The sequence below is a fragment of the Falco biarmicus genome, chromosome 2, assembly GCF_023638135.1.
Source record: "Falco biarmicus isolate bFalBia1 chromosome 2, bFalBia1.pri, whole genome shotgun sequence".
NCBI classification, from domain to species: Eukaryota; Metazoa; Chordata; class Aves; order Falconiformes; family Falconidae; genus Falco; species Falco biarmicus.
In genome coordinates this window covers 34,641,131-34,650,529 of record NC_079289.1, presented here as the reverse complement: position 1 = coordinate 34,650,529, position 9,399 = coordinate 34,641,131, and positions in this window count along the sequence as shown.

Below are 9,399 nucleotides of genomic sequence, written 5' to 3'. Positions count from 1 at the left end.
CACAATTTTCTTGTCTCAACCCTCAAATGATAAACTCTGCTACTTGTTGTATTCTCATTAGAAACAAAACCTTTGGGTCACATTCATCTCATCCAACTGAATTCCCCCAAAAGCAGAATTCAGATACTTACATGTAGATGTTCAGGGTGCAGGTCTCTACACATCAGGTGGGTTTCCTCCACAAGGCAAAGTGAATACAGCCACCAGTCTAGAAAGGTATTGAGCACAACCTACAGTAATCATGTACATCTGATCAGATCAAGAAATCCCTAGTTTTGTTGACCATGATCACTGAGGGACACACATTCAGGGATTCAGCTGCAACACACTGTAAGCACCTGGGGCCATTTGAGATGCCCTAGAAGAAGTACCCATGACACAGAAGCTATGGAAAAAGTGTCTCTCTAGACCAGAGAGAAGCAAGGCAGTACACCCTAAGGCACTTCAAATGGCCCTAAAAATATCAGGGTGGGTCACAGATTTAAACCCTGCGTGTTTAATCTAATCCATTTAACATTCAACAATACCCCAGAGTGTTATCTAGCCTACCTATTATTCTTAACTCATATTTTCCGTTAAGGAGCAGGTGGAATCATGGTTGGACAGTGCCTAACTCTTTCTATGAATAGTGCTTATACAACTAGCTTAGAGTAAATACATCTTGTAGATTGATAAAGATGCATAAAATAAATTCTATTCCATTTGATTCGTGTCGCTTTGTAGTATAATAGCAAGTGTGGACTTGGAATATTCACAGCAAATTCTCACACTGGCAAGATCACGAATGAAACAGAGCCAGTTACAACAAGTACTTCATGAGCTATTCACTAACATTTTGTAAAAAGGAAAAGTGGGTTCAGTTCTACAATTAAAGCATCCATGCCAAAACATTTTCTCTGTTAAAATAAAACTACTCGTTAAAGTGTCATAGACAGCACTTGGTTTCACTTGTGGAAGCCCAGGCAGTGTTCTAACTGGCACTCGGGGAATTCACATTGCCAGTTTTAGGCATCCCAATGAAATGCCTAAATTAGGAGGCCAATTTCCCTAGGGTCCCTGCATAATCCACAGAGAAAGAACAAAAGGAACCAATCTCCCTAAATGCCACCTAAACCTCAAATAGCAATCCACTCTGCAGACTTTAGAGCCCTCCCAGCCCTTATAGATGCTTAAAATCATTAATGAATTAGCTTTTAGTTGCTCTCATGTGGGTATTTAGGATGATGTGAGTTACCCTGGGGTATCATGGCTATCCGATATGAAGCATAGACCCCTCTGGAATGGCTGTGGGGGCCAGGCGCAGCACCTCAGACAGCTCTAGGTCTAAACTACAGTAAGGTGTAAGTGCCTTCCTACTTCACCTCAAAATTCCCAGAAGTTTATCTTTAATTACCCATGCACACTGAAAAGGGCCTCTGTTTTGAGGCTAAGCATTTATTGACTGCTTAAAGCTCTATTGCAATCCAGGATTAGGCAGACAGGTGACGTTCAGGAGACTAAGTCTCTTGGAACAGCTCAGTTTATTCTGGTCTGGCAGAAATTCCATGGGAAGCCAAACGTCCCTCTTGCTGAAAAGGCTTTTTGGTGGCAGCCGAAAAAGGTAATGCAACAGTTTAACGGTAATATTTGAAATTCACTTCACTTCACTGTGTTTGGACTCGTTCCCCCCCAACAATTGCCTCCTCCTTGTCTGGACTGAACAATTCCCCTGATGTGACTGTGGAGGTCCTTGAGATGTGCACCATATTTGGGACAAAATAATGCTATTATCATACAAATGATGCTGAAGAGCTGCCTCTGTTGTGCAGGCTACACTAAAAAATGAATGAAAAAAAGATTAGATTCTGTGAGATCCTTCCTTGCAGGAACAATGTATTGTAAAGCAGATTTGCTTCATTTCCTTCAAAATCCCTCAGATAATGCAGGACAACGCTTTTCAATGGTTCCCACTACAAGCACTGCGTGTCTAAGTAAATGGGAACATGGTACACTTCAGAAATAATTGTAAAGAATTACTGTTTATCTGGATAAGGAATGGTAGTCTTGAGACCTAATTATGCCTACTGATCCAAATGCATTGAAAACTCTGTTCTCATTTTCACATTCCTCAAGTAGCAAAACTTGACATCTGTGCAAAAACCATCCCACTGAACAAAAAATATGGCTGCTAGTGCAACTGAAAGGGCTAGAGTTTGTTGCTAATGAAACTTTCACCACATTTTTATCTGTCCTTCAGAGGAGTTTGCGGTTATTGTTTTTTTAAAGTTCCCACAGGAAATCTCAGTGGTTTTATATGCACTTTGAGGGTCATGTAAAAGGTCAGGGCGTGTTTGAACGCTGAAGAAATTATTCAGAATGCAGATTTGTAAACGAGAGCGATTATTTACTCAGAACAATTGAGCCTGGGCATAAAAGCCAGGAAGCACATATACAGTGAGAGGGCTAGATGCTAGCTCTGCATGCTCACTGCCTATCTGGGTTTCTGAGCAGCCGTATCTCTCAGTCAGTGACACTAATGAGGGATGAGAATTTTCAGCATCTCACAGGCTCTGACTGCTGCCGGGTTGTTTGCATGCACCGTCCTGAGATTTGCACAGTTGCCATAGTCCATGGAAATATGGCAGCGGACATATATCACCTTGCACCTGGACCTCTGCTCTAGCCTTAAATATATGGCACTGGTTCTGACTGCTGTTACTTGTTCATCTCTTTAACACTAGAACCACCACAGTCGCAGTTACCCTGTATAACTTGGCAGTATCCTGGCAACAATTTTCATTAAAGGACAACGCCACTCAGTTTTCCTAAACAGCCTTTCCATCCTGCAAAATCTCAAACACATGCACAGAACACAGCTGATATTTCCCTGAAAGATCTGTGTCTGCTTCATGTAGCAAAATGCTGAAGTCAATCATTTGGTCATTTGTGTAGTGAAATCAGTCGTTGACTGTAGTAGGGGAGCAGGCTGCAAACAGTGCTGATTTCATTATGCACAAAGAGCAGGTATTGAAATGATGGAGTGTTCAGCTCTGCCTCCCAAAGATGCCCCACCACACAAAGCAGAGTAATGTAATTGTTAAGAATGAAGGGGTACATTTTCAGAGTGCTTTGCTCAGCAGTTTATTCACCTGACCCTGATTAAAGCTAATGGGAGTCATGCAGCTGAAACCCCATGGCTTGCATATAGTTTGATGACACAATACAGCTGCAAATGAAAGCAGGATTGTGAAAAGCCGGGTACAAAATGGCAATTTTTGCTCTATTTAAACACCATCTCTTTTCCAGCTCTCAGCACATCAACTACTTTTCTGCTGATGATGTCTGCCCTGTCTAAAACTAAGCAATGCTCTTTGGAGCACCTTACTTCAGCAGCAAAACAGAGACTTTGTCAATACAGCCACTAGTACCTATAGTAACACATATCTTGTATTTTGTTCCCAAAAGTAGAAGTTGTTTTACAATGTGGGCTAATGCAGGATGGTTTTCACCCTGTTGCAGTCTATTAATAATTTCTTACCAAGATCACAAAGCATGAACTCCTGGGAATGCTCCACAGGTGCTACCACTAAACCCTGTTCAGTGCATTGTTCAATTAACAGCACTTTTCACTGCATGAAGTAAACTTGTGTGATTTATGGGTACAAAATAATACTTAGCCAAAAGTACATTGTGAACATATTTTACAAGCTGTAAACACATGCTATTTATTTCAAGAAAAATGTGCTAAAAGCTTACTTAATAAAGTATTTAAGTGACAGGAAATTTTGGTCAAGCATTGTTTCTATTGAAGACTGTAAGTCCAGAAACCTTGTGTTCCATCTTCATTATTTGTTCACCTCCAAATCCTTTCAAAGCCAAACCATTCAAAACCCTTCTTTCTGTTTTGGCAACATATCTGTATTTACCATTTTCACTTTTATTCTGTTAATATCATCTTCAGGCTACCTTGGACACACCACTTAGGACATCCTCTCCAAAACCCCACCATAGGCTGGCAGTGGAAAAACTTCTCGCTCATGTTTCCCAGACATATTTCATATGGAACTCAGTTTCCCAAGCTGCAAAGAAGTATATCCATGACCTGCCTGTGACCCATGCTGGAAGCTGAAGCTATGCAGTAAGAGAAAATCTATACTACTAAATAATGGAGGATAAGGAACCATGCTGGACTGCTGATCATCCACATGGTGTTTCCTCACTCTCTGGCTCTGCTCTGAACCTCTCTAACTAGATTTCTTCTAGACTTAGCTTTGAAGGAACTAGGAGCTCTCACCTGCAGGGACTAGTGTCACTTAGTGCCACCTGGACTCAGCCCTGTTTCCCTTGAAATATAGTGCCAGTTATTTTTCTGAAGGTTGCAAAAATGGACTTTTGTGATCTGCTTATGAATCCACAATTCCATTCAGAGAAGGCAGATATGTGCACTTACAAAGCCATTGATTTTTGAACCTAACTATATTAAAATGTTTTTAGGCTGCTTTGCAGCAGAAAGAAGTTCCTTGCTCGTATTTCTCCATATGGAAACATGATGAGTTAACACTGGATAAAACTAAAAATTAACAGATCATTCTTGTGTCTTGAAGTTCTTATGCTTTGACCATCACCCCAGATTCTGGACATCACTCCAGAAGATCAGAACAAGAAAAATAATTGCCAACTTCCTTGAGCCTGATTCTGTGTCTGTAGATGCACCTCTGAATCTCTCTGGGCCACTTCTGTTACTGCCAATACAAAGGCAAAAGCAGAAACTAGTCTGAGCTAGGAAAAAGAGAAAATACTTCCCATCTTCCAAAAAGAACAGACACGCAGTTAAAGCCCCCAGGCCCTCAATAAGACGACATCAAAGAATCGCTTCCAAAACATAATCCAGTTCCCAAAGATTTGCACTAAGAAATCCCTGCAGGAGCTGGCGATGCCAGAAGCAGTACAAACCCCCACCCCAGTCCCTGTCCTGCGTGGCAGGCATAGCGTGGTGCTGCACAGACTGCACCCCAAATTTTTTAAGGGAATCAGGCTGCTCAAAGGGAAAAGACCCCAGTAGCCAGCACAGAGACAAAAGCCCAGGTGTATGCACTTCATTTGATCTACAGAAACCTGACTGTCCCCTGTTCTGCAAAGCCACAGATTCCTCCAGGGGAAGGAAGCAATGGAAGGAATTCTTTGCAGATATAGAGATACTTCACAACTTCCTACTGACTTTTTCTCTTTCCCCATTTATAAAGGCATGGAACTTAGCATGAATATGAGGAGTGGTATTATATCTTCCTCTTCTTCACATTGAGGTTTCCATGTTAAATTACTGTTAGTGAAAGACTCTGCGGCCCACAGATAAAAGACACTATACGAAGACCTAACTATTCCCATTTTAAAAGCCAAACGAATCTCTTTCTCCTTTAAAACACACCAAAAAGGGAGATGCAGAAAATGTTAAATCAAGGTGCATTTGATCACTCCAAACTTTCCTGATTCCAAAGACCCAGCATCTTTAACATCACTGTTTCTTGGGGGTATTTTTCATCACAATAAAACAATTCAGCAGAGAATGTTTCCATTCAAAATGTTTCAAATTGCTTTCCTGTCAAATGTATAAAATGTCCTGCATTATGCATAAGACGGATTTGTACCTCAGCTTTGCTACATAAACAGTATTGCCAGCATATGCAACTAATAGAACAGGTTAAAGCTCTGGGGTCTGTTCGTAATACAGATGGTAATGATTTGCGTAGCTTAGGTATGTGCTTCCCACATAAACATCAACGACCTGAGTTATTTTATGACAGTCTTTCAAACAGCAGTCTTCCATCGCATGGGCAATGGCAGCAGTCCTCCATCACCCCAGTCTTTCCAGAGTCTTCTTAGGGCCACCCTGATTACAGGTGAGGATCTAATTAACTGAGTCACACAGACGCACGTAAACTTAGCCAAGAACCCAGTGGGTTAACAAAGCTACAGCTCACCAGGTAAAGGCACAAAAGGCATTCCCACGACCAGTTGCAGAGCGCCCAGCACTGAGGAAATTTCCTGTCGATGTGCCCACACCACACCATGCAGAGGGGTTTGTCAGGTATTTCTAAACAAGCTGGGTCATTTCCGCGACACAGTGCTTGCGCTCTGGAAGCAAGTTAGTGACATTAGCATAGCCTGCTAGCCAAGTGCTCATGTTAGCATCACGCTAAAGTAGCTATCCTGTTGTTCAGCTTAAAGAAGCTGTCTATAATGCCAAATGAAAGACAGCAAAGAGATTTCTGTCCTCAGTCCAAGAGGCACTGGCAGCTTTACTTCATCTCAGCTTAGTGACTCAAGTGTCACTGTAAGGAGTTGCACTGCAGGGCACAGACGTATCTTTGGTTCCCCATGCAATTCAGTGAGAGATCTGAGCTTCTGAGAGGAGGATGCAGACACACTGAGCCAGCCAGAAGGAAATGCCAAAGACTGAAATCTCCTAGTTAGTTGCCATTGCAACACTAGAAGTCAGCACCAAATCCCGCACAAATCCATATATCTCTCAACTCTCATTACAGCACCAGCAGGGAATAATAGAGGGGCTGGGGTGTGGAGTTTGGGTGCAAATTCTCCATCCCACCTCTGAAAACTATTACCATGCAGGCAGGTATGCAACATCCCTGGAACCTGAGGGGTAATGACAGCCCAGTTCTTCTGTGCCTCTCTGATGAAGAAATCCCAGGGCTGGCTCCTATAGGCAGCTTCTGCATATCTTACATACACCATTCATGAACATTAGACACAGGAGGCAGGCCATGGGACTCTCCATGTTCAGGGAAGTTGCTTGGGCTAGGTTGTTAGCTGACTGCTTGTTTCTTCTCTTCCTGGCTCCTCAGTGCTTTTATTTCAAATCAAATGGGGCCCAAAACCCATCAGCAATAGAAAAGATGGTACTGGTTCAAAATATTATATGTGAGGCTTACAGGGAACCAGTCCGTTCTCTCAGTGATGAAGAAAACAGTTGTAGGTCAACTGAAAGGGAAGATCAATGCAAATTTTATAAGGTTTAGAAAATGTGGCTTAGGGGAAAGAGGTGGGAATCTGGGCTTTCATTATCTAGAAAAAAGAACACATAGTAGATATATGAAAAGCATTTTCCACCACGTAAATGGTTCTTACATAGGTGAGAGTTAACAGTGCTTTGAATCTGCTGCAGACAGACTAAGAAAACATTCCCAAACTTCAGGCTAAGGAAGTCCAGTGGCAGGGTTATCACTGCAACCTTGCCCTGCTCCTATACACTTCTCTGAAGCCTCTGCTATTGGCCACTGTTATGTAGAAGACACTGGGACAACTGAGCCTTTGGTCTCAGCAACATAGTCATGCTTATCTTCTTAAATCCACTTAATTTGCAGTAGAGGTTTATGAAGAACTTCCTAGTTGTGAGGGTAGTTAAGTGCCCAAAGAGGCTACCTAGGGAAACTGCAAAATCTCCATCATTAGAGGTTTTAAAGAGCAGATTATACAAACAGCTGTCAAGCGCAGCTCAGACATATGTGATGCTGCCTTCAAGCACAGCAGTGGACACGGAGACCTCGTGGGATCTTTGTCTATGATTCTGCCCCTCTTCTGCATAACTCCAGCCAAAAGCAGCGCACTCAGATGTCTTCTTCTAGTGACACCTTCTGTCACTGGTGGATCCACTAGCTGTATAGAAGTATTGTCCATCTCTTTCCCTCTCTGGCACAATACATGTACCAAAAGCAGAGATCTATGTGAGATATGGCTGTGTCCTGCTACTCCATAGGAATCACACATAGCAGGCAGAAGTTAAAGAAGTTGGGGGCTGCTGGGCTGAGGACTGGGCCACCACTTTCCAGCATCATTGCCAAGGAAGAGCATGGCTTAAAGCCAGATTTGCCTGCACCTGTGGCCCAAGGCCAAGTACAGCCCAGCTGGCCTGAGGATGTAGGCCAGTGGCAGGAGCCATTCCCTGAAGACTTGAAAGAACAGTTGCCCTTGCAGCTTACCTCACTACATTTTCTTCCCCATACATAGCTAACAGCTTGCAAACTGGCAGCAACCCAACAGAGGGGAAGACAGGATTCCTGCTAGACACACACATTTGCCCTCACACGTGCTCACTTTTACAAACCATAACATTGCAGTTCCTTAATTCGCATCTCTCCAAACCCAGCTTAGCTACAAAGTGAACATTTTGACCTATTAGAAAAGAGAACTCCTGGGCCTGCAAAATCACAGGTTGCTTGGCAGTACAAAAAAAGACCACGGTTGCAGGCTCTGTGCACCATGCACGCTTGTGCCACTGGTCTCTGGCTTTCAGGCAGCAACTGTTGTGCAGTCACAAAAACGCAAAGAAAGGAAGGAAAGAAATCCAATATTTACAGGAGGAAAAGTGATCCTACCCCACATGGTACAAATTTAGGGATGCATTGTAGCTACATTATGTACATATAGCTATTGAAACAGTTTCCAACAGAATGTTTACACAGTTGTCTGGAAGCATATTGTTTGCCTACTTTTCAAAGCCAATTTATATGCAGCACACATAGCAACATGCATGAAAATTCAGACAAAAACACAGATGCATACAACAATCCCCAGCCAGCTCTCCCTGCTTTTTACTGTTTGTTGCTCAGAAGTACCTAGGAGAGAGGAGGAAGGTAGCAGCCCATTGTGCTAGGCGCTGTACCACCCCAAACTAAAAGACAGGTATTTCCCTTGAGGAACATACAATCTCCATTTAAAACAAGATATAACAAGTGAATGTAACAGAGTCAGGGAGTGACATACGGGAATGAATAATAAGAGAGTTTATATGTGCCAGCTTTATGCTCACATGTGCCAGCTAATTGAATACATGATGCAAATAAATACCAGTCTCCTACTGAAAGGCAACAAGTTAGCTGTAGTCAGCTGGCAATTTATCAGGAGCTTCACCGAGAAATTCATGAGAAATTTGGAGGAGCCCAGGGAAGCCGATAGATCTGTTTGGAGAAGGCATCCCAGAGAAAAGCATCGGTGTGGAATAACGGGAAAGGTGTGTGACAACAGAACAGGAGGATGAAGGAGATTAGCATCCTTTAGGCAGCAAAGCAGGGACGTTCAGGTGACACAGTTGCTGAGAGCTGAAGAATGTGAAAGTCCTGGACCAAAGAATAAAGAGCTTGTATCTAATTTGTTAAAGAAAAGGTGGGACCAGGAAAGACTGTGAAAGGCAAAAAAGGATGAATTTGTCACTTTGAATAGACTTGGGGGTGGGGGGGTGGAGGTCAGTGGGTGTAAGGAAAGTCTGGGTGGAAATGCCCCATCAAGAAGTGGTGTGGAGCCACCAAACCAGTAACAGCCCATGCTGGGAAGCATGGGGGTGAGGTCTTCTCCATGTCCAAGGAGGAAGGAGAGGAGGAAACACCCCCCAGAAAAAGCAGAGGTAGC